Consider the following 23,997-nt stretch of genomic DNA (forward strand, 5'->3'; position numbering starts at 1 on the left):
AGGAGGAAATTAAAGAGTGCTTTAATAAACATAAGACCATTTGTCATCTAGTATAACGGTGTAGGTAAAACAGTTAATGTTGAGAGTTAAAAATACCGCATATTGGTGCAGACTTTGAATTAGTTGCTAGATTGCTCTCTTGAGGTATCTTTTTAAAAAGAAAACTAAGTAACGTTTTTTCCTAAAACTATGGGGTCAAGCAGTATCCTAGAACAATCCAGTAACCAAAGAAAATAAATCTGGCAATTTAATTAAAAAGTCATGTAAATTGTATAATCTATAAAAATACTCGCACCACGGATCGACACAAACGCGAAAAGGAGAAAAGTCGTTCCGAGTTGCGAATCGTCTATTCGCACGTGTATCGTACAACATTTTACAGTACATATGGCGCTACTTTGCCGCACTATTGCGATAATTAGCACATTACGTAATTATGTAGGAAATTTAAAGTGCCATATATACTGTAAAGGGGCCCACTTATTACTAGTTCGCTGGACGATATCGGCCGGTAAGTTATTCGCGAATCGCGAATTACTGACAAGCCGATATCGTCCGTCTGTTAAAACTGTCCCCTTAAAACTGTGTACGATACATATGCGAATAGCAAATTCGCAACTCGTGTTTATTTAAAACACTCCCTTCGGTCTTGTTTTAATTTGTCACCACTCGATTCGAATTTCCTATTTTTCGCACTTGTATCGTAATGTACTATTACAGTACACATGGCCCTTTAAATTTTCGAAATAGGTAAATAAGGTAGCACCATGTGTACGATAATAAATATTGTATCGATGTTTCTCTATCGACAAACCCAATTACTCTCATTGGTCGTTAGATAAACAGAATAGACCAGAAATGATAAACAAGAATCCACTATCGTACTACTATCGATCGATTGAATATTTGATGGGGCACTTTATCTAATGACTGGACTCTGGACTATTCACCAAGAGCTTTATAGTCGGTTCATCTTGATTCTGCTGTTTAGCCCAGACGGCTTAAGTGGCGAGGTGGTTTCCGATTCTAAATAATACATTGTGCAACGAGGGGGGGTAAGTGAAAATTTGGATACGGGGGTAAATGAAATTTTTGTCCCGACAGCCGCAGGCTGGAGGCAATTGAAGACCCGAATTTGCAATATTCTTACCCCCGGAGTTACACACAATGTTTTTCATCACACTTGCGAAGAAAAAACTTTTTTTTTCACAATCCATAAGTTCCGGGGGAGCCCGCGTGCAGCGTTGGCCTTTGTCCTTCAGTACACCTGCATGAAATAAGATCTTCTTCGAGCAAGTGTGATGAAAAATAACTAAACTTATGTAATGAAGTATATATTTTTTTATCAATATCTTAAGACAAACTTTGTTGTTACAAACCGATTTGTTTTAGTTTAAGTAGAAGTACTAACGAAATATATTGTCAGGCTTCAAGAATGAAGACGCCAGATACTCGTAGAGTATTCTCAGCTCTTTTAATAGGCTCTGAGCGGGATGATCATGAGGTTTGCTAGCAATTATTCGAACAGCGCGCTTTTGGATCTTAAACACATTATCACGATCAGCCGTTGTTCCCCACATGTCGGCACCGTAGATCAGGATGGAGTGGAAGTAGCCGTAGTCTGCCTTTTTAAAAAGCTACCTTAAACCTACAATAACTATGAAAGGATATAACTGCTTGTTGTTTCAGGATAGATAATACGTGCATATAATATCAAACTGAAGTATTAAATCAAAGTCAAGGTATTAAATATCGATACGGACAAAGCGCCAAAAATATGTACACACTACCTTTAGGTATGTATGGGGAATAAGGGAGCGCATACATATTTTTAGCACTTTGTCCGTGCCGATATTTAATACCTTGACTTTACACCTGCATTGTTCCCGTTGGTTTGAAATACAAAATATTAAAGACATTATCTTAAAAAAAAAAACGAAGTTTTGTCTTTGGGGACATTAAAGCAGCTTTTTCATATCTACTACTACCCGATATGTCTGGTTTTGTACTTAAACTATAAGTATAGTTAGATTGGAAAAGAATGGTAATAGATTGAGATATAAAAGCATTAATAGGTTCGTTGTTAATTTCTCGCAACATCATAAAACCGGCCCCGCTTTTGTCAATTCGAATACGAGACCTGCTTATTGAAAAAAAAAACAAAATCGAAAAGTACAAAAATGTTTATAAAGTACACGGTGTCTTTTTAAATTCCGTTAACTTCGGAATGACTAAGTACATTTAAGGAATTGGAATGGCATAGTTACTATCTTTGTTTTTCTTTCATTCATATTAGGCTAGGATTTTATAATATGGATATAAATAAATAAATAAATAAATATTATAGGACATTATTACACAAATTGACTAAGCCCCACAGTAAGCTCAATAAGGCTTGTGTTGTAGGTACCTAGACAACGATATATATAATATATTATAATTATAAATACTTAAATACATATAAACACCCATGACTCAGAAACAAATATCCGTGTTCATCACACAAATATATGCTCTTACCAGGATTTGAACCCGGGACCATCAGCTTCATAGGCAGGGTCACTACCTACTAGGCCAGACCGGTCGTCATATAAAAGTAAAATACAAAAAATTATACAAAATACATGTAAACATATTATAAAAAACCTAACCTAGTTATTATTATTATTATTCGTAAAAAGTATATCATAGCGTTGTTGTAAAACGAACATTAGGTATATTTAAATCCACCAAACAATTGAAAATTATTAAGTATCAATGACATTTCGAATATCGATCGTCCGATATAGTATTGTGTATAGCAGCAAATGTATAAAAACCATACTAAACACTAATCTATAAGTAAACAACCTTTAAGTCAAGGTCAAGTGTACACGCTCGTAGGACCCTTATCGAATATAAATAAAACATTAATTATCTTCAAAATGGAGTTATTTAGAATACCGGTTTCTTCAGTGCCGGATTAAGATATTTTGATGCCCTAAGCATTTCTAGACCGTGGTGCCCCCTCATCAAGATTACATGGAATTTTCTTGATGAATTAACTGACGTTTATTGCCGCATTACTGCTGAGAATAGAATTTTTAATCCGTCACATCATTTTATCACGGAAATTGACAATGCTGCAGCAGCAGTACTGTTGCAATAGTAGTTAATGCTCCTGCAGTCGCGATATTCTTATGTATCACCTTAATATGTACCTATGAAGGCAATAAATGACTGAATACTGCTGAAATGACTGAATGGACTGAATAGCTGGCCTAAACGAAATGACCGAAATTACGAGTACCTATATCTATCACTGTGTGCTTTACTATGCGATTAAAACCTGCTTTGGTTCACAAGGTACCTACTCGGAACATGACTTATACACCTGCCTAAGAGTAACCCGAAAGCTTTGAACAGTGTATTTTGATTATAATTAGAGCAGACTTTGGAATAAAAAAATGGTCAAGTGTAAGCAAATCCAAAGACCGTGCTTCGCAAAAGGCCGGAGGTAGAGCCAAGCCAACCAATGTCTAATTGTAAGCGAAGACGTGTAGGACGTAGGCCATGCTCCGCACAGGGTTTTGCAACCTTTAGAGCTTTCCTGCTAAGTTTATTCATGTGAGGCTAAGCTCTGACAAGATGGCCACAAGAGTCTTAAATAGCAAATTATTGATTAAGAAAACGGGACTTAATCGCGTAAGATTTCAAATTACCTCTGACCCGACTTTTCAAGGATGTCGTTGTCCCTATAGTCTCGGAGAAGACTGAGTAAAGTCAACATCATCATCTTGATGTTGAAGGTAATTTTAGAACTTAACTGAACGCGATTAATTCCCGTTTTCTTAAATAATACTGTGTCACAAATAATGTATCAAATTAGATTTTTTCGAAGAATTAATTCCCATCAAGCTGGAATTTGTTTGAATACCTTAATTTGTTCCTATAAATGCGTGTAATCCGAGTTTGCTCCATCCCAAGAGGTGTGCATAATTTTTTCCTCTTTTTTAGTTTTTTGCTTACTAAAAACTAGTGCCTACGCTAAATCTTGGGATTAGTTGTCAAGCGGACCCCAGGCTCCCCTGAGCCGTGGCAAAATGCCGGGACAACGCAAGGAAGTAGATTTAGTTTTTTGCTTGTAGATCGAAAACGGTACGTCCGACGGGAAGTTACTTAGTTCTAATCATGATCCGAAAGTTACCTGAATGTATATTCATAGTCAGAATTGTTAAAAATTGGCCGCCGTTTTTAATTTCCTTATTTTTGGTAAAATCATGTTAATAATCTGAAAACGCCTTCTGCAGTGTCATCAGTGTCTGATCCACCAAACCTATGGTAGGGCCATTGTAATTAATGGTAGGTTCCTTCTATATGGAGTGGTTTGGCAATCCAAGGAAAAAAATATCTCCTAAGGATCTCTGAGCAATAACAACAAGTCGTTCTTGAACACATTTTTGAAATCAAAATGTACGCACACCTCCTGGGATGGAGCAAACTCGGATTACACGCATTTAGGACCAAATGAAAGTATTAAAACGATTTCCAGCTTGCTGGGAATTCATTCCTCAAAACGCTATGTTTATCTAATTTGATTGGCCTAAGTCGTGAAAGTTTAAATCAGTGTTTTTAAAGGCAAAGTCTAAGGTTTAGCTTTTCATGAGATTGACACGGAGCGTTCGATTGGCGCGTGCAAATGACGCCAAAGGTCGGGCTGGAAGAAAGCAAAGCTTGGAATTGACCAATGGCGAGGTGGGAATGGCTGGACATCCGGAGCTTTATCATACAATACAACCAGTGGCGAAGTGTGAGCAAAGCAGAAGGCCCAGCTGCGAGAGAGGAAAGCTTGGATTTGGACCCATGGGCAAGTGAAAATAAGGCAGAAGATCGACATTTGCAAAAAGTAGAAGGCCTACTAGCCTAGCGTCGCATAAGACCTAACGCCGAACTGCAAAATAGTGGCTTCAAAATCAACATATCACGGTTCTCCTACTACTCTGCCTTTGGCTTAACTCGAAAGCACGAATTAAGATGCGGGTTTTTGGAATTCGCGGGGCCCTTTATTTTGACAATTAGATCGTAGGATCGCGGCTCTGCAGCAACTCTGCCTAGCTGACAAATCTGGCGCGCAAGAGAGCAGAGATCGCTACAATATCGGTAATCTACGTCGAAAAAATCGGCTGGGCATGGTAAGATTTTTTGGCCATGAGCTTTGGGGGCCTCCGCGTAAGGTCAAAGCAAGGGCCTACGTTGGAGACGTGCTTATGTGTCCTCACTCTCTTACTTTTACGACCCTTCGTTATTAGATGGGTACTTGCACACGTATCATAAAGTTTTGTATACATACTCCACTACACTACGATGCTGATGCAGCCTGCACGTTTTTTTTTCCTCCGATTTTGGTGCCCCCCCTAGACGTGGTGCCCTAAGCAAGTGCTTATTTTGCTTAAGGGTTAATCCGGCACTGGGTTTCTTTAAGACAGTTACTTACGATTAATTTAAGCTCAGGAATACACCCTTGAACTTGAACTTTAAAAACAGCGTGTATAAAGACATTCATAACGGGGACTAAAAATTTTCTAAAGTTAAGTTTTCCTTGACGATAGGTAGGTTAGTTCAAATAATTGAACTAACCTTTCAGATAACAGATAGATAAAAAAAAACTGACCTCGCCCCACTGACACCGTGCGCGAGTAATCAAAGCATGGCCAAACCAAATCAACAAATTGATTGTGAGACAGTCAGAACTTCAGAAGCTTGGCACTTTGATTCAAATATGCATTCTATGTATATCTAACCTTCAATGTGTGGACTGACTTATTGTTTATCTAACATATATTTGACGTGCCTCTCCCCCGCAAAAATCGGCAAACTGTTTTGTACAAAAAATTACAAACTAGGCGTCTCCAGTTGTAAAACCTTCTAAGACAAAAGTGATCCATTGCCAACAAAAACAAAAATTGTCACCAAATTCTAAATTCAACAAAACATCAACATTTTACGTCATGTCATCGCTGTTAATCCGCCATGAACTGTCATAAATTCTGGCTGTAAAACGTGAAATGACAGTACATCACGTATTACTTTGCTTTAGTATTCATAAACATTCGTGTCATATAATTTAGACGTCAAACCGTTGAATTTTGCGAGCTTAGTGATGTGCAAATTGATATCGATAGAATAGTCTATTGAATATAAGAGCCTCGGTGGAGAGTACCTTTTTGTACCATTTGGCGTTGAAATTAGATTCATGGGGTTTGTAATTTATTTGTATTATTTATGTAAAACAATATTCAATTTGATTAATTTAATAGCCGTTTGAAATTTTATAAAAAAAAAATATTGTGGCTAAATACCGGATACGTCTGTGCCTTCGATGCCCAATCTGTAAACAAATGACAATATGGCGGACGAATGTTTGAAATATCACCGTATTCAAGAATTATTTCACTTAAAATTTAGTTTTTTCTTCGCAAGTGTAGTGAAAAACATTGTATGTAACTCCGGGGTAAGAATATTGCAAACACGAGTATTGCAACACTTCACTTGCCCCCCTCGTTGCACAATGTACTATTGTATACCTAATAATTAATATTACAAACTTCTCTAACCTTCAAAGTGGTCGATCGTTATCTACGGTTACGCCTAAACTTGGCTATTCAATGTCCAGTCGTTAAACTCGCCCGATTACCACTAATGGTCCCAGTGCGAATAAATGTATTGTAAGCAATTGTAAACTTATAATCAGAATCAATTGTCCGGTAAATATACGAGGTGAGGACAACTGAGCCCGATAGATCGAATGTGAGATTTGATATTCTTTTTTGGCATAAAGCAAAGACACACCTTCCACATGGTGATTTAACGTGCAAAGAGATCCAGAAGCAAAACATTAACCCACAGACAACCCGAAATAGAATTCTTTGGCGCAAATGTACGGGAAGACCCGACACCAGATACACTGGGATAAGGGTAGGACAAAGAAGACATAACGCAAAGATACGAGAGAACCTATATTGACAAACGTGAATCTAAAAGTAGGTATCTGTAAAGTATCTGATACCAGCATGAATACTAAGGACGTAGTTTCGCTAAAACACAACTAGGATTCCATCATCCACCAATTTGATTAGATACACTCTGAATAACTGTAACAAATATTCAAGGTTTTATCTACGGATGCATGAATCCATTACATATTAACGACTTACTACAACTTCCAAATAGGCATAGCATGTTTGTACTGACACAATTACCTGCCTATTTTTAACCTTAATGCAAAGCAATAAAATCTATCAATGGTTAAAAGTGTTAGCACATATGACTTTAAGGAGTAGGACGTATCCGACCTTTGCGTGCCTGCTTTTGGAAGTTATCGGACGTATCAGCGACCCTTAACGAATCCACAATTGATTTAGATTCCAGGTCAAGGCTGTTTCCTATGCTACTGATGTGCATTGAAATATGAAGATTTCAATATTGATTGACATAAGGTCAGTGTTAGATACTTGTGGTATTATCTATGAAAAGGGACCTTATTGTCGATGGCGCTTACCGCGCACTGCGTCGCGCAGCGTTGTATTTGTATCGGAGTATCGTTTATAACTTCATAGATAACGTCACATTTTTAAATACGCTTTTACAGCGCCATTATAGATAGTCGTAAAACTGCCCCCATTCCCCTTTTAAAACCCCATTTCAATCTCTTAAGAGATTAATTATGAAATACAGTATCACATATCTATTATAGCCTGTGCGCCAAATTTTATCTTAAACCGTTTAGTAGTCTATACATGACTAAAGAACATACAAATATCCAAACACAAACTTTCAGGTATAAATATTAACAAATAAACCATCAAAAGTATAATATTTTGCACAACATAATGAGGTGGCAAGAAAAGAAAGAGAAATAAACTATTCTAACTAGGTACCAAGCGTATGAACGCGTTTGAGATGTGGTGTCGGCGCTGGCTTTTACGGGTACCGTGGACGGCAATGCGTACCAATTAGTCCATACTGGAGGAGCTACGCATAAAACGCTGGTTGTCAATGATATGCAAGGACCAAATGCTTACATACTACCAGTTTGGCCCAGTGGGTAGTGACCCTGCCTGCGAAGCCGATGGTCCCGGGTTCAAATCCTGGTAAGGGCATTTATTCGTGTGATGAGCATGGATATTTATTCCTTAGTCATGGGTGTTTTCTATGTATTTAAGTATTTATAAATATTTATATATTATATATATCGTTGTCTAAGTACCCTCAACACAAGCCTTATTGAGCTTACTGTGGGACTTGGTCAATTTGTGTAATAATGTCCTATAATATTTATATTTATTTACTTCGAACACCTCACACGTCGCTTCCCAGATAGCCTGGAAAAAGTGATGTAGAGAATAATGACGGGCAAAGCTGAATGCACGAGATCTCAGAGTCCTCCTCCTACTAGATGGTGTGCTCAAATTACTGCACCTATGCAATTAAAACTAGCAACTAGCCCAGCCAGGCTAGCACCATGCTGAGTCGGGACCATTTCATTTCGTGGCTTATATGTAATGTTATGTTTTATTTTGCCATGAATAAACGCTCTCTATTCTATTCTATAAACCTGCAATAGGCCATGCACTTGGTGAAGAACAGAACCCTGTGCAGAAACCTGGCCTTCAACAGAAGGACATGATGTCACGATCCTCAGTATTGAGGGACCGACTGAAAAAAAAGATTCCATCTATAAGAAATATTTTTCGCAGTAGAAACGTACCTAGTCATTGCAACTACACATTTGAATAGAGATGCATAAACTAATATTTAGCCCTTGAGCCTAATCTTTGACACTATCAGACCCAAAAAAAATCTATCAGAAAAATAATCAGTGGTCAGAAGCCTAAAGGATGATTCACGCTAGAATGGTCCGGCTGCAGGCCCAGGCTTCCGAGACTTCGTTTTCTGTAGCCAATCACCCGTCATAGAAAAGTGTCAGACGCCTCGACCTGGATTGGGACCATTCTATTGTAAGTCATCATTAATGCTGACAGATATAGGCACTGGTTAATTATGAAAGAAGCCAAATAATTACCTACTATTACGTATCAAATAAAGGCACCATTATCGTTTGTGTTTTTGTCACGCTATGGAAGGAATGTTCTATTTTTATTACATCCTTCATTTTATTTTATTGTAAGTAGACATCGTCATTAGTGTTACACTCAAAAACATTAAAAACGGTTCACTATCCCGAACAGCCTCCTGATTACTATCGCTATAAGGAATGAGTGCTCAATCGAACATTTAATAAAAATTACGTTGTCATTCGTTGTTTTCGAATATTAACATAGTATTTAGGTTTTAGTTTTTAATAATACTAAAAAATATTTAGTGGATCTTGTTGTTTGAATAAATATATGAATATTATTATTTTATTATATTCATACAAATTTCGAGAGAACGCAAGCCGTTTTCATTGTTTTTCAGTGTTATGTTTAAGTATTCATGTATACTTTAAATACCCTTGGCTGATTGAGTTTTAATGTCCCAAATACATACGAGTAAATACTTTTATTCTTATTGCTTCCATTAAATTCCTTCGAAAATAGTAACTAATAATTTCCTTACTTTTATTTTCAGACAAATACTTATCTTTTATATCTTTTTTAACAAAAGAAGTTAAGAAAACACTTATAAACCGATTCTACAGAGCGTCAAAATCTTCTTCTAGATAACTATAACTTTCAGGACTTATACATTAAAACTTTTTACTTTAAAGCATTAAACTAAAAATACTTAAAGTTAAACAGTTACTCTCAACTTCAAAGATAGATCTAGAAGCTTTTGATGAATATAATATAATCCTCAAAATCTGAACGTAACTTGCCGTAGATGTAGTTTGCAATTCAGATAACATTCGGACGCAGTGCAGGTTCTACGTGACAAAAAAGTTGTCTCCTAGTATTATTACCCGTTTGTGACGTTATACTACAATATTTATTATTTTAGGAAACGATATAATTTCATCCAGATATTCATTCCATCGTGAGGAAACCTAATTAATATTATTTGGAGCCTGTCCTGGCCCACTGCTGAGCAAAGGCCTCCTCCAATTTCTCCACTGATCTCTGTCCAGTGCTGTGTCTGGCCACTCCTTCGAGAAGGATTTCAGTTCATCCTGCCACCGCCGGCAGGGTCTGCCAGATCCCCGATTCGAGTTTTCGAGCTCCCACTCCGTAGTGATTTTGCCCCAAATTTAGATTCGCGTTTTTTTTATTCATTCATGACGTATACGCGTGCATGTAGGATTTTTATATTTAACTCATTTGGATACCTAAGGTTGTTTGAAGCTGCTGATATGCGACTTTTCAGTAACTTATTATATCAAATTTTATTAACTTATTAGTATATTTTATATTTAGTTTGGATAGTCGCTGTTGAAAGACTTCCTTCTAGATTGTTATCTGTAAGATTTATATAAAAGCAACTCAATTTAAAAAAAACCTACCTCAAACAGTCGCACGAGAACTGGGCTTCTTCATAGGATGGACTGAGGGCACATTATAATTAGTATAAATTGTAGCATGAAAAAATTATCGATTTAAAATTATGAATACGCTCGCCACACAATTTTCAAACTGCCAGCATTCCCAAAATACACATCACACTCAAATAAATTAAACCAAAAATTACACTTTTCACTGCGTCATCTCTAAGTGCCGCAGTCTAGGAAATTTCAGTATTGCCCACGTATAATACCTACTAGCCGGAATATTTTCCTTGTTCTGGTTTTCTTGTAGTTCCTCGAAATGGTTTATGGTTAGTAATTTCCGCTCCACGCTTTCAGTTATTAAAGTTTTTTTTCAACTTTTCTTTTGCCTCAGATAAAGAGTTCGTAAGCTTAAGGTTTAAGGTAAAACTAGTTTTCTGCGGAACAGTAAACATGCAAAACAGTTTTTTTTCTTTTATCTGGAAAAGATGGCCGCTCTTGTTACAGCATCAAAAGTTACGAATCGAACTTTATCTATACATTCTCTGATATCTTAACAATAACATAGAAAATGACACACGTCAAAGACAAATCTTGCACACCTCAATCTCTTTTTGTGTACGGACGAGTCACATGCACCGCCCCATAGGTAAAGTTGTACAGTCAGCATCAAAAGTAGCGGATCAAATAACGCTTAATAAGTATCTACCATTCTGTAACAGCTTAACAAAAAGTGTTGTCTTTAAATAACACTGTAAAAGATATACTTTTGAACGTGAATTTCTGAAATTTATCTATATTTGGAAAAGTTATCTGGGATGTCAGATATTTTTGGCGCGTTATTTCATCCGATTCTATTGATGCTGACTGTACTTATGCTTCGGCAGAGGAGAAATAGTACGAATGTCGTATCCCTTCCCGGTGTTGATCGAAGATAACTAGATATATCATGTGGAGCTATTTCGAGTAGAGCAAACTAGAAGTATGTGTAACGTGTGTGGCGATTTTATTTGAAGACCCAGTAGCTTCGTGTTCTTCTCTCCCTCTCACTGAGCGCAAGCGTGAGCGAGATGAGTGTACGTGCTCGGAACCGCAGATATCATGTTTTTGAATTTTAATTATTTCGTGTTTTAAATAATAAAAGTAATCGCTGAAGATGAAGAGAAGAAAAAATATGTGATCCTTCCCAAAAATTGCATGTTTTTTGTTCTCTCTCTTGGTAAGTGGCTACTACATAGATACATTCCTTTTTTAAACATTCCCATTCTGTAATCCCTTGACAGTTCAGCAGGGGGTTCATTCCACAGCTGAAACGTTCGCGGAAGGAAATACCTCGAACCGCACTGTGCGGCCATTATATAGATTCCAGTAAGTGAGGACGCGCTACCTACGGGGAGCGGTGCAGTGCTGTAGCAGAAAATAGCCGTGGGCATTAAACTTAATTCTGAGTAAAAGTCATGTTGTCTAAAGTAAAAAAATATGTGGCTTTTTACAGAGAAGGGTTCTTATGCTTAGGGTTAGTTTGTCTTTGATATTATGGGTATTAAAAACTTACATAAAAAGTCATTGCGACGTCTCAAGTAATAACTTCAAAAATCTAATTGTTTTTGTTGTTTTATAAATCAGTTTTCATTTGTACTTTCAAATGTTTACACTACTATATATAAAATATAAATTGAAATTGATGTTATATACTAAAGAAAAATCTTAAATGACTTGGCATCTATTTCAGTTCATTGTATTTGATTAGAAACTCATTCTCAGATATATGATTTTTAGGTAAATATCTCCTTCGCGGTGACGGGAGCGGCTCCTAAAATTAGTGCGATAAGGACAACTGCAGCTTAGGCCAAAAATCCTATGTATAAATCTCAGATACGAGGTTTCATTCTTGCCATTTTCCTCCACAAAACTTTTAACCAATTCGAACAAAATTTTGGGAACAGTACCCCTAGTGTAAATTTAGTCGATAGCGAAACGTGACGTACGCGTTTGCGTTAAGTCTCATTTTGTATGGGTTTTTGAACAGCGCGCCAAGCGGGACGTTTTGGAAAGTCAAAAATCTCATACAAAATGTGGCTTTTTACAGAGAAGGGTTCTTATGCTTAGGGTTAGTTTGTCTTTGATATTATGGGTATTAAAAACTTACATAAAAAGTCATTGCGACGTCTCAAGTAATAACTTCAAAAATCTAATTGTTTTTGTTGTTTTATAAATCAGTTTTCATTTGTACTTTCAAATGTTTACACTACTATATATAAAATATAAATTGAAATTGATGTTATATACTAAAGAAAAATCTTAAATGACTTGGCATCTATTTCAGTTCATTGTATTTGATTAGAAACTCATTCTCAGATATATGATTTTTAGGTAAATATCTCCTTCGCGGTGACGGGAGCGGCTCCTAAAATTAGTGCGATAAGGACAACTGCAGCTTAGGCCAAAAATCCTATGTATAAATCTCAGATACGAGGTTTCATTCTTGCCATTTTCCTCCACAAAACTTTTAACCAATTCGAACAAAATTTTGGGAACAGTACCCCTAGTGTAAATTTAGTCGATAGCGAAACGTGACGTACGCGTTTGCGTTAAGTCTCATTTTGTATGGGTTTTTGAACAGCGCGCCAAGCGGGACGTTTTGGAAAGTCAAAAATCTCATACAAAATGACACTTAACGCAAACGCGTACGTCACGTTTCGCTGTCGAAAATATTTACACTAGGGGTACAGAATGAGAAATATATTATCTGTGTCTGACCGTTTATTTATTATATATTTTTGCGTTTATTGTTGCCGATTTTTTATCCCAGCCGTTTTGTTAACGGCGCATTTTTTGGCCGTTTTTAACGCTGTTTGAAGTAACCTAGTTACTTACGAAAAAATCAAAACGTGCAGACACAGGTACCGGTAATATCAAACTAACATTAAAAAAAATATTTATCTAGGTCCAAAATCCATAGAGAAAAATGTCGAGAACGTTTATATGGAAAAATGACTATTAATGTTTCCTCTTAACGGGCAATGGCTTTGTGTGTCTCAATTAGAATACATTTGTCCATTATGTATTTGTCTATTATGGCGGCGTTAGAATAGAGCTGATAGCCATTGTGCCGCTGGAAACTTGTTAGCGACGCGATAAAATGAGAATAATGTCGCTCTATGAATAATAGAACTAGTTAAATGACAGACGATATACGTCAAACCCATGACAAGACAAAGGCCATGAAATGTATTATGTAAGATAAATAAAATCTAAGAAAAAAACGCGCTCGAAAATTCTAGAAATGGCGATATACCTTTGGCATTACTCGAGTAGATGGCGACACCGTTTGATACTCGTATTTAATAGATATCAGTGAAACAACATGGGTGAAATAGCCTATGTTATTCTAAGAGTTTTAGTCCGGTGTCGAAAGATGGCAGTAACTTTAGTTTAGACTACAAAATTTACTTTGACAATACGCCTCTATATAAACATGTATCCAACAGTCACAAGCAAGCTAGGTTAGATTTTTTGACATATGTATTACATGGGAAACCCAGGAGTGGTCCCATTTATGAAAAGATGTGCACTAGTCGTAATTTTTTTAAATCTAGGCTTAAGTTCTGTCAAAACAATCAGGAGCAGATTAAATTTGACATTTTAGCAACACAACACGCGACTAAACAGTTTAATAAATTCTGGAAAAGTACCAAAAAGTTAAATTGTAAACCAAGTCTGTCGGCTAGTGTAGATGGCGTTAGTGAACCCAAAGATGTTGCTAACTTGTTCAGGGATTATTTTAAGGTGGAGCCCCCTTTTCAACCCGTATGTAAGGGGTTCAATGCTGAGTCCAATATGAGAGATACGCCTATTGTAGTCTCCGCTAAAGACGTTAGACTAGCTATAGCTAATATGAAAAGAGGTAAGTCTCCGGGGCACGACGGGCTCAGCATTGAACACCTTCAACACGCGGGTTCGCACATTGGAAGATTATTATCTATGCTGTTCACGCTATGCTTGAGACACACATATTTACCTCCTGATTTGATGAAAACTGTGGTCATTCCCCTTGTTAAAAACTCTACAGGAGATCTTGCGGATAAAAGTAACTATAGGCCGATTTCTTTGGCTACAGTCACCGCCAAGGTACTAGATAGGTTTCTTGATAGTTGTTTAAACCAACACGTTAAATTACATGATGCGCAATTCGGTTTTCGTGAAGGACTGTCTACGGAAAATGCAATATTAGCCTTAAAACATACAGCAAGCTATTATGTTAAGAGAAATACGCCTGTTTATGCCTGTTTTTTAGATATTTCTAAGGCTTTCGATACCGTGTCGTATGATATACTGTGGTCAAAATTGAAAGAGACAGGCATAAATCCGCCTGTGACGGGAATCATGTCGCACTGGTATAGTAAGCAGATAAACGTGGTAAAATGGGCTAAAGAATATTCAGATCCATATGTGCTAAAGTGTGGGGTAAGGCAAGGGGGGCTAACCTCGCCTAGATTATTTAGTATGTATATAAATGAACTGATTGAGGGGCTCAGCAGCATTCATGCCGGCTGTAGAATTGATAACGTTTGTGTAAATAATATAAGTTATGCGGACGATATGGTGCTGTTGAGCCCATCAGTATCAGGGCTAAAAAAGCAAATTGAAACATGTGAGACTTATGCGCAGCAGCACGGTTTGAAATACAACGCTGCCAAAAGCGAGTTCATGATTTTTAGGGGTAAATTAAAGTGTCCAGCCTACACGCCCAAAATAATGTTGAACGGATATCCTTTGAATCGTGTCACACATTTCAAATACCTAGGGCATATTGTGACCGAGGACCTGAAAGACGATCTTGATATCGAGAGGGAGCGCAGAGCGTTGTCGGTCCGAGGTGGGATGCTGGCACACAGGTTCGCACGCTGTAGTGCCCAAGTGAAGCTGACTTTATTCAAAGCTTACTGTCAAAGTTTTTACACGTGTGGCCTGTGGGCCAGTTTCAGGCTGAAGACTTATAATACCCTGCGTATCCAATATAATAACATTTTCAGAATGCTGTTTGGGCTTCCTCGATTCTGTAGCGCCTCTGGAATGTTTGCCGATGCCGCTGTAGAGGACTTTTATGCTATAGTGAGGAAGAAGACGGCATCTGTGGTGAGGCGGATGAGGGGGAGCGCAAACAGCATCCTGAGAATGATAGCAGAGAGGTGGGATTCGGATATTCTCCGCCGTTATACCGAACTCCATATCATACGACCTAAGAAATAGATATTTGTATGAAACCTGTAATATAAGATAGTTTACTAATGTAGTTTTATAAGTGTCTTGTAACTAACAATCTATGGATCGGAGGAATCTGAAAATAAATAATTTTTATTTTATTTTATTATTATTTATACTCAATTATCTTTGCTATACTATGTGAACATATAATATGCAAAGTTTACGCTATAAATATTTAATAAAATAGGTATAATCAATAAAGTAGGTACTAAAATCCAAACGTCCTCAAGGCCAGCAGGTAGGCAGCAGTTGTAGCCACAAGGACATATCCTTCAGCAATTATATTAATGGCTGGGCTTAGATGATGGCTAAAGTACACTTTCGATTTTTTGCCATAAATTTTGAATAATACTCTCGTGTTGACCGCTCAGACCAACCAGTATAAACGCGTATCTCTGGCGCGCTCTCTTTATTAATGTCTCGGTCACATTACGCTGGTCTGCGCGACAACCCGGTCCGCCCGCGCTCGCGCGATGACAATCTCACTGTACTGTACTTGGCTTACCAGTTGCAGATTCACACTATGTACCCCCTTTTTTCGTACAAAAATAAATAAGTTGTTTTGTTTTAGAATATATTTTATGCTATTCGTGCACTATGTAAATAATGTATATTATGATTGTTTGTATTTCTCTATGTAAGTGAATTGTAATATTCTTTTGGAGAAATAAATTCTTAAACCATAAACCATACTCTCATGCTTAAGGGCTCCTCTACGCGATGGCCCAGCGCAGGCCAGTCTAAGGCACGCAGCTATGCGGTGGAATGAGATAGCAATATCACTTGGTCCCTCTAACGCATAAATGCGTCCCTTGGACTGGCCTACGCTGGGCCATCGTGTAGAAGAGCCATAATAGGTAATACCAAGGCTGTCAGCTCCGCTGCGTTCTGCGCATCCACTTTAGGAGCATTCCATGAATTTTTCTACCATTGTCCTGTTCAAACGCGAATTTTCTAAAAATGTGCAGGTACAAGAGTTTCCTTTTCGGTGACCAATGGTCAAAAATATGCACAGATAAATAATCGCCTGCTTTAAACGCCGAAAAAAGGCACAACACAGGAAATAAAATGCGTCCGTACGGGACAGCCCGTGGAATGCTCCTGTTTAGGGAAACCTCGGCACGAGAAAAGAAGTAATAATACATTTATTTACATAATGGATATATACAGAGGATTACTATAGCTAGCTTAAATTTAAAATGGGCCCTTGAGGCATTGCACATTTCCTCGTTGTATCGCAATACTGATACACGTCATACTCGTGAACGGGTGCTGTTTGTGGAGACCGGTCTGTTTAAGCTTACACGGGGTACAGGTTATGTTAAAGTATGTAACTTTACTTTTGAGTGACATTAACGTGAGACACTTCATTCGGTTCTTGTCTGTTTTAATTTTTTTGTCTTTTAATTATTTATATAAGAATTCAAGCCTTGGCGACCCTCTACATCTCTAAGGATAATTTAATATATATTTTTATATTTTATCTCTGACACGTAGAGACTTATACATCTCTAAAGAATTTTAGTATTTTATGGTTTTATTTTTTTATCATAGTTTTTTTTGTGTAATTCGACATTTAGAGACAGTATACATCTCTAATAAAGTATTTATTATTTCATAGATTCGATATTTGTAATTGTTTTTTTATTTTTTTATTTATTGTTTGTAAAAATGGACATGTAAAAGTGCCCCTGTGGCCTATTTGCTGAATAAATGTTTGATGTTTGATGTTTGATGTTGTGCGAGGAAGCCGCCAGCTCTTCGGTCGGCCGAAGAAGAATAGGTAATACCAAGCCCAATTTCAATCGTATTTATCAGTCGACACACTTTCTCTTCAACAACGTTGAATTCACGTGCCTACTCCCCATTGCCCAATCGATCTTCATATGTCACTGAGGATCTTATTGATACCCAAATAAATAACCTGTAACGGAATGGAAAATTGCATTATTGTTTCCTTTTGTTTCTTTTGGAAGGTTTATTTTCTATTAGTAGAGAACGTATGCATGTATTTTAGCTTTTATTTAACTTGCAATGTATGTAACTATGAATGTTTGTACGAGTCAAATCTTGCAAGGTAAATTTGACCCACTTCCCGTATTCCGATGATGCTGAAAATTTGGCATGTAAGTCGGGTGCTCAGGTGACAATGAAATATTATAATACCATCGAGCTACTCTGATGATGGAGACAAGAGGTGGTCATAGGAACTCTGTGATAAAACCACCCAACCTAATTGTGTTTTGGGTTTTTAGAATTGTCTCGATAAGTATTAGTTGCCTGTGGAAAGAAAAGTACAGTTGCGATAAAAGCTTGTACCAATATTTATTTTTTTGCCAAAAACTTATTCTCAAACAATTCTATTCTCTTAAACATTTTCGACATATAATAGGTACCTATATGATTTGACGTTATACGAATATGTGTCTCTGAGCGGAAAGCAAACCGAGCGCAATATTTGTTTGACGTATAATGAATTAACAAATTAGCAATCTATTATAAGAGGAAATAAGAAAGATATAGTGAAATAATATTTAACTTTATAATTGTTTGACCTAGTGTCTGTGCATAATAAGGATCCAACGGCCCATTTCTCGAACGATATTAGACTAATATAATTAACCTACGAACTGTCAAATCGTATGGGTTACCATGGCAACACACTAATAATATTAGACTAATACCGTTTGAGAAATGGGCCCCTGACCGTTGAGTTATTATTACTACATTTAGAGAAGCCATACCAAACAATGCAATAAAATTGTCGCAGTCGCAAACTGTACCACGCGACCAAAACGTCGTACGCGCCGAAAAAATCATGGCGCTTACGCGTTTAGGCCGCGAGATTCACGCTCCGCTTCTATCTTATACCTTTAAACGAGCAATTCTTATATATATATATATATATATATATATATTTCTGTGATCTCGGAAACGGCTCTAACGATTTCGCTGAAATTTGGTATATGGGGGTTTTTGGGGGTATACAATCTATCTAGATTAGTCTTATGTTTGGGAAAACGCGTGTTTTCGAGTTTTCATGCGTTTTTCTATCGACGCAGAATATGGTCGCTAATTTTGTGTTGCCGGCCACTATCCGTCTGGTCCAGCGGGTTAAGACGCGGACTGCTAAACGAGTGTTACGGGTTCGAATCTTGCCCGGTGATTAACTTTTGTTTTTTTTTTTTAATATGTTCAAGTTTATATATAATTTTTTAATTTTTATTGTTTTAGACAAGTTTAATTTAGTAAAAAAATGTAGTTAAGATTATCACCTATAGACCACCATATTACAATAAATAGTTATAACCGAGCTAAGCTCGGTCGCCCAGGTACTGGTTTGTTAAAACAACAACTCATGGCGCAAAATACTGGTTCTCTGCGTCGATTCTATACGTAGTAATAATAGTTTAATGATCCTGGCCGGATTTTTAACTATATTTTTTGCATTTTTCTCGAGAAAGATTTTTTTTTGTTATATGCACTGCTCTGAACCCACAATATTTGACCACCACACATACATAAAATATTAATTCAATTAGTCCTATGTATAAACTTTAGATATTTTACGTCTCTTCGAAAACAAGCTTCATTAAGACCATCAACTTTTCGTCTGTTTGATAAAAATGACAGAATTTATTTATAAGTTTTTGCACTTTTTCAAGAATGATTGTTTCTGCTCTACACCGAGCTGGGTTTTAAGACCATCACAAATTAAGTCGCAAGACCCACAATTTAAGACCATCACAAATGTGCAAATGTCACATATCACTTAACTCTGCAGCTTATCGTACATCACTTACGCCGGTGATTCGCTTGAGTGACGTTTTTAGGGTTCCGTACCCAAAGGGTCAAACGGGACCCTATTACTGAGACTCCGCTGTCCGTCCGTCCGTCTATCCGTTCATCAGTCCGTCTGTCACCGTCCGTCTAATTTCTACAGATTATGTATTTCTGTTGCCGCTATAACAACAAATACTAAAAACAGAATAAAATAAATATTTAAGGGGGGCTCCCATACAAAAAAGTGATTTTTAGATAATGATACGGAACACTTCGTGCGCGAGTTCGACTCGCACTTGGCCGATTTTTTTAGTTTTTTTTAAGTATTTAGTACCTATATTACCTATAGGTAATCTATAAACTGGGTTCTGGATGCCTTTATAAAATTGTCCAACTTTTTTTTTAAACCCAGTTGTCAGAATCAATCGTTCAGAACACACAACCGCTGCAGAGATATTCAAAAGTCGTGCAAAAAATCTATCGTTTCAGCTGACTGTACATACCTATAGGCTTGTACTTCTAACAAAATCTGTAGATCGTAAATCAAAAACGACATAAATCACATCCACGTTCACGCCATTCTACGCCCTAACTTGACAGAAATGAGCAGTAAAATAGCGTGTCAAATTCCGTATTTACATCACTGTAGTTCTGAGGTTTTACCTAAAAGGTAAAATGTAAAATTATCGGACAAGGCTTCATCGAAATCGATACTTCTCAACCGATTACACCCACTCCGACGGGCCTTGAGTTTATATTCAGAGCTTAAAGACTTACTTATATAATGGAGCAATTTATTTACTAAAATGTAGTGTCCGACCGAAACATATTTTTTTACCGAAACCAAAACCGAAGGTTCCGGTTTGCCTCTAGTTTCGGCCGAAACAGAAACCGAAACTTTTGCAGACATGTTAAATCGTTGAAAAAATATCATAAAACCGCTTTTATACGCATATTAAGACTGCGTCGAGCGTCTAGTGGCGCCCTCATTAGAGGAATTGTGTTTTCCAATAAAGCAATTAGTTTCTGTATACATAAATCAATACCTATATTAATATGGTTGTCCTACTTGTTCCCCAACTTTTGGTCTTTGTCAATAGTGTAGTAAGAAGTACTATATCGTTGGGTTCAGCCGTTATTGGCCGAAACCGAAACTATGGCCGAAACATGACTTTTTGGCCAAAACTGGCCGAAACCGAATCTTCGGTCGGACACTACTAAAATGCTTTTAGATTTTAAAGTAATAGGCCAGTTCGAACCTGGCATCAAAACGATATTTGAATCCTTATCCGTAGGTACATACAAGTGCGAGTGAGACGCCCGCGCGAATGACAGCTAACACAAACGATCACGGAACAAAGCCGCGGACGGACATGGCGAAACTATAAGGATTCCTAGTTGACTAAGGAACCCTAACAATGACGAAGCCTGTTGCGGATATCATCATTGGTATGTTCGTGACGAAGCATGTTGCTGATCTGCATCTGTGGCCACCTGACGAAGCCTACGTCGCGGGTATCTTTAAAAATTGTATTATTTTTAAGTTCGTGGTGGATAATCTAATTTTATATCATTTTTTATGTGATTATAAATTTATTTGTGTTATTTGTAGATGTTTTATTTATTAATTAAGTATATGTTATAACAAAATTTTACACCTAGTCCTAAAGTAAGCTTAATAAGGCTTGTGTTGTGGGTACTACACGATATAATATAATAGAAAACATCCATGACTCAGGAACACACAAATAAATGCCCTAACTGAGATTGGAACCCAGGACCTCCAGCTTTATAGGCTACCAACCAACTGAGCTATTGAGGCTATGAAAATATTTTATTGGTCAAAAGTTTTGTTTTTTCTTATCTACATTGTGTAATAATAAATAGTTAAGTAAGTTAATGGATTCAGTGTTGTCTTGAAGACACAGGCGTATTCTGATTTTAATAATAGGTTAAGAATAAGTCAAAAGTGACTTTTCTTCAACCAAAAAGTTGCTTTTGAAACTAACAGATCAGATACATATACCAGGTGTTTCCTGTAACACGAGCAAATAATTAAACCATATATAGTACTCCTAAAACGATATAATTATGAAATCTTTAAGTTTTAACTTTTTCATACAAATTTAATATTATTTTCAATGTACGCTGACATCAGTGTGTTTGACGGTGCCTGTCACGCTTCAAATATAACAAAATTCGCAATACATTGCGTCTTAGAATTAACTTCAACGTGAGAGCAGCGACAGCGGCAGAGGCGGCGGAGAACGCCAAGGTAGGAAAATACAGGGGTATCGGCGCCGAGTACAATTTTATTCCATTCGGTGTCGAGACCCTTGGTCCGTGGGGCCCTGTCGCTCTGAGTCTCTTCAAAGATCTGTCTAAGAGACTCAGAGACGCCACAGGAGATCAAAGAGCTGGCAGCTTCCTCGCTCAGCGCATCAGTCTAACGATCCAGCGAGGAAATGCTGCCAGCGTCTTCGGTACTATGCCGCAGGGGCCATTTTTAGATTTATTTTAGATTTAATTTAGTCATATTTTAGTTTTAGTTTACATTATTAATTGTAATAATTACTTTTAAAAATTCATTTTATATTACTTATGTAATAATTATACTACTTATTTTTTATCCCATAGCCCAGTATTTAGTCCATCGCTTTCACCCAATAGCCCAGTTCATTTTAGATTCCATCAACTCTCAAATAGTCCTTACATCCTGGCGGGTGCTGCCTCTGCGTGCGTCCCATGACACGGGCAAGGGCAACATCCGCTAGGTGTACCCCTTACATTTCATTAAAGTGTCAAAAGGGCCTCTACGTGTTGGCTTCGGCTCCGCGCACGCCTCCCAAAGGTCCGGAACACCATTGTTCCGTGATGGGAAAGACATACTACTTCAATGTGTAATAAAAATCAAAACATAAGTTATTTTTCAAAGTTGTTGAACAAATGTTGGTCAGTTTGAGGAGTACAACCTACAGTTTAATTTATTGCTCGTGTTACAGGAAACACCCGGTATAATCCAGATCGAATTCTTGATCTGTTATTATATCAGAATACACCTGTTAATCTACTTATCCGGCGAGATGAAAGCTGCACGTCACTGGATCCTCCATTATCTGTCGTAATCTCTATTTGCCGACGACATACTGGAACGGAATAAACAGAATAGTCATTCTTGAATAACAGTAGGTACCTAACTAGTTTAGTTTTAAAATGAGAGCGTAACCTCGATTGTATGGAAGCCACTTTCTGGCGACGACTCTTAGGGCCATTTGTACCAATCACTAACCTGGGTTAACCGGTTAAACCTAGATAAGATTTTATTGTCAAAATTGTGTAAAAAGTATAAAAATGTTATAGATATAAAGGTATCCACAATTTTGCTCATTTCGAGCGTACAATATGACGGAATTTCACGTGTTCTGAAAATTAATTGAATTGAATTGAATATATCTTATATGTTTTACTAAATTTAATGTCTAAGAAATAATTATAAATAACTGGTCTAAATTTAAAAAAATACTCATTTAAATCGTTATAACATTTATACAGCATTGAAATCCAATTGAACTCCATCCAACGACTTAATACTTTCAAGCAAGTGATTGCATATTTTTACCATGTTACCATGTGTTTTAGTTACCATGGTTACTAGTACAATTTGACACTCGGTTAACCGGTTAACCCCAGGTTAGTGGAATGTGCAAGTGGCCCTTAAGGTTGTTTTGCATGGTATGTTGGCCAGTTTAAAAGTATGCATAAATATGTATGTCTTTGGTGTATAAAAACCTCGATGAAGTATGTAGATTCTTTGTAACTCAATATCCAATCACTTACCTGTAACAAATATAAGTTTTGAAATTATAAATAATTCATTTTATAATTATCTCTTATAAATAGCATCTTACAGCTTGTTGCATTCACATTAACCCTGCTAGTTAAAATTAAAATTATATGAACATTCATATTTCATGAAGATTTGTATACCAGGTACCTACTAAAAAAATTAACACAATTTATAAATATTTTTGTTAGTTAAATAGCAGTAAGGTTGCAATTTTCATATGCAAATACCAAATATGTAACTAAAATGTAAAAATAATATTTATGTCATCTATACTTCATGCGTCGAATGATGATCCCTAATCCCTATGACCGTTCCTCCTCGCTTTCGGAGAGGCATAAGTTTAAAAATAAGTTTAAGAAATATATTTTCACTTCTCATACTTGTAAAATTTACATTTAAGTTGCGTGTAAGCGGCATAAAATTGCTTATTATGCTCTAGAGTAGATAAAGTAAAATGATCTATTACGACCCTTTAATAACTTAGCTACGAGTATAAAGTCCAAAATCTGCAATACAAACTGCCCCCAACCGCGCGCCCCGATTAATTTACATGTAATACTGTTCTAACTGCACCACTTTATCCTAGATGCGATTACTTATGCATCGATGCACAATCCAAGCTCAATAATGTAAGCGTCTC

The 23,997-nt window shown here is 36.9% G+C and overlaps 1 protein-coding gene and 1 long non-coding RNA gene across 5 annotated transcripts in view; both read right to left on the bottom strand.

Annotated features, from left to right (window-relative positions):
- The window catches only part of LOC133531232 (uncharacterized), a 452,362-nt gene that overhangs the window by 365,917 nt on the left and 62,448 nt on the right, over nucleotides 1–23,997 (bottom strand). The window lies entirely within an intron of this gene.
- The window catches only part of LOC133531230 (sperm surface protein Sp17), a 364,739-nt gene that overhangs the window by 233,170 nt on the left and 107,572 nt on the right, over nucleotides 1–23,997 (bottom strand). Inside the window, exon 1 of one of the 4 annotated variants that reach the window (XM_061869385.1) lies at nucleotides 22,800–22,820. The exons of the other annotated variants lie outside the window; for them this stretch is intronic. The gene's annotated coding sequence lies outside the window, so the exon portion shown is untranslated. Of the gene's footprint in view, nucleotides 1–22,799; nucleotides 22,821–23,997 lie in introns of those variants that run through there. 4 annotated transcript variants of the gene reach the window in all.

Source organism: Cydia pomonella, chromosome 24 (assembly GCF_033807575.1).
Source record: "Cydia pomonella isolate Wapato2018A chromosome 24, ilCydPomo1, whole genome shotgun sequence".
Lineage (NCBI taxonomy): Eukaryota > Metazoa > Arthropoda > Insecta > Lepidoptera > Tortricidae > Cydia > Cydia pomonella.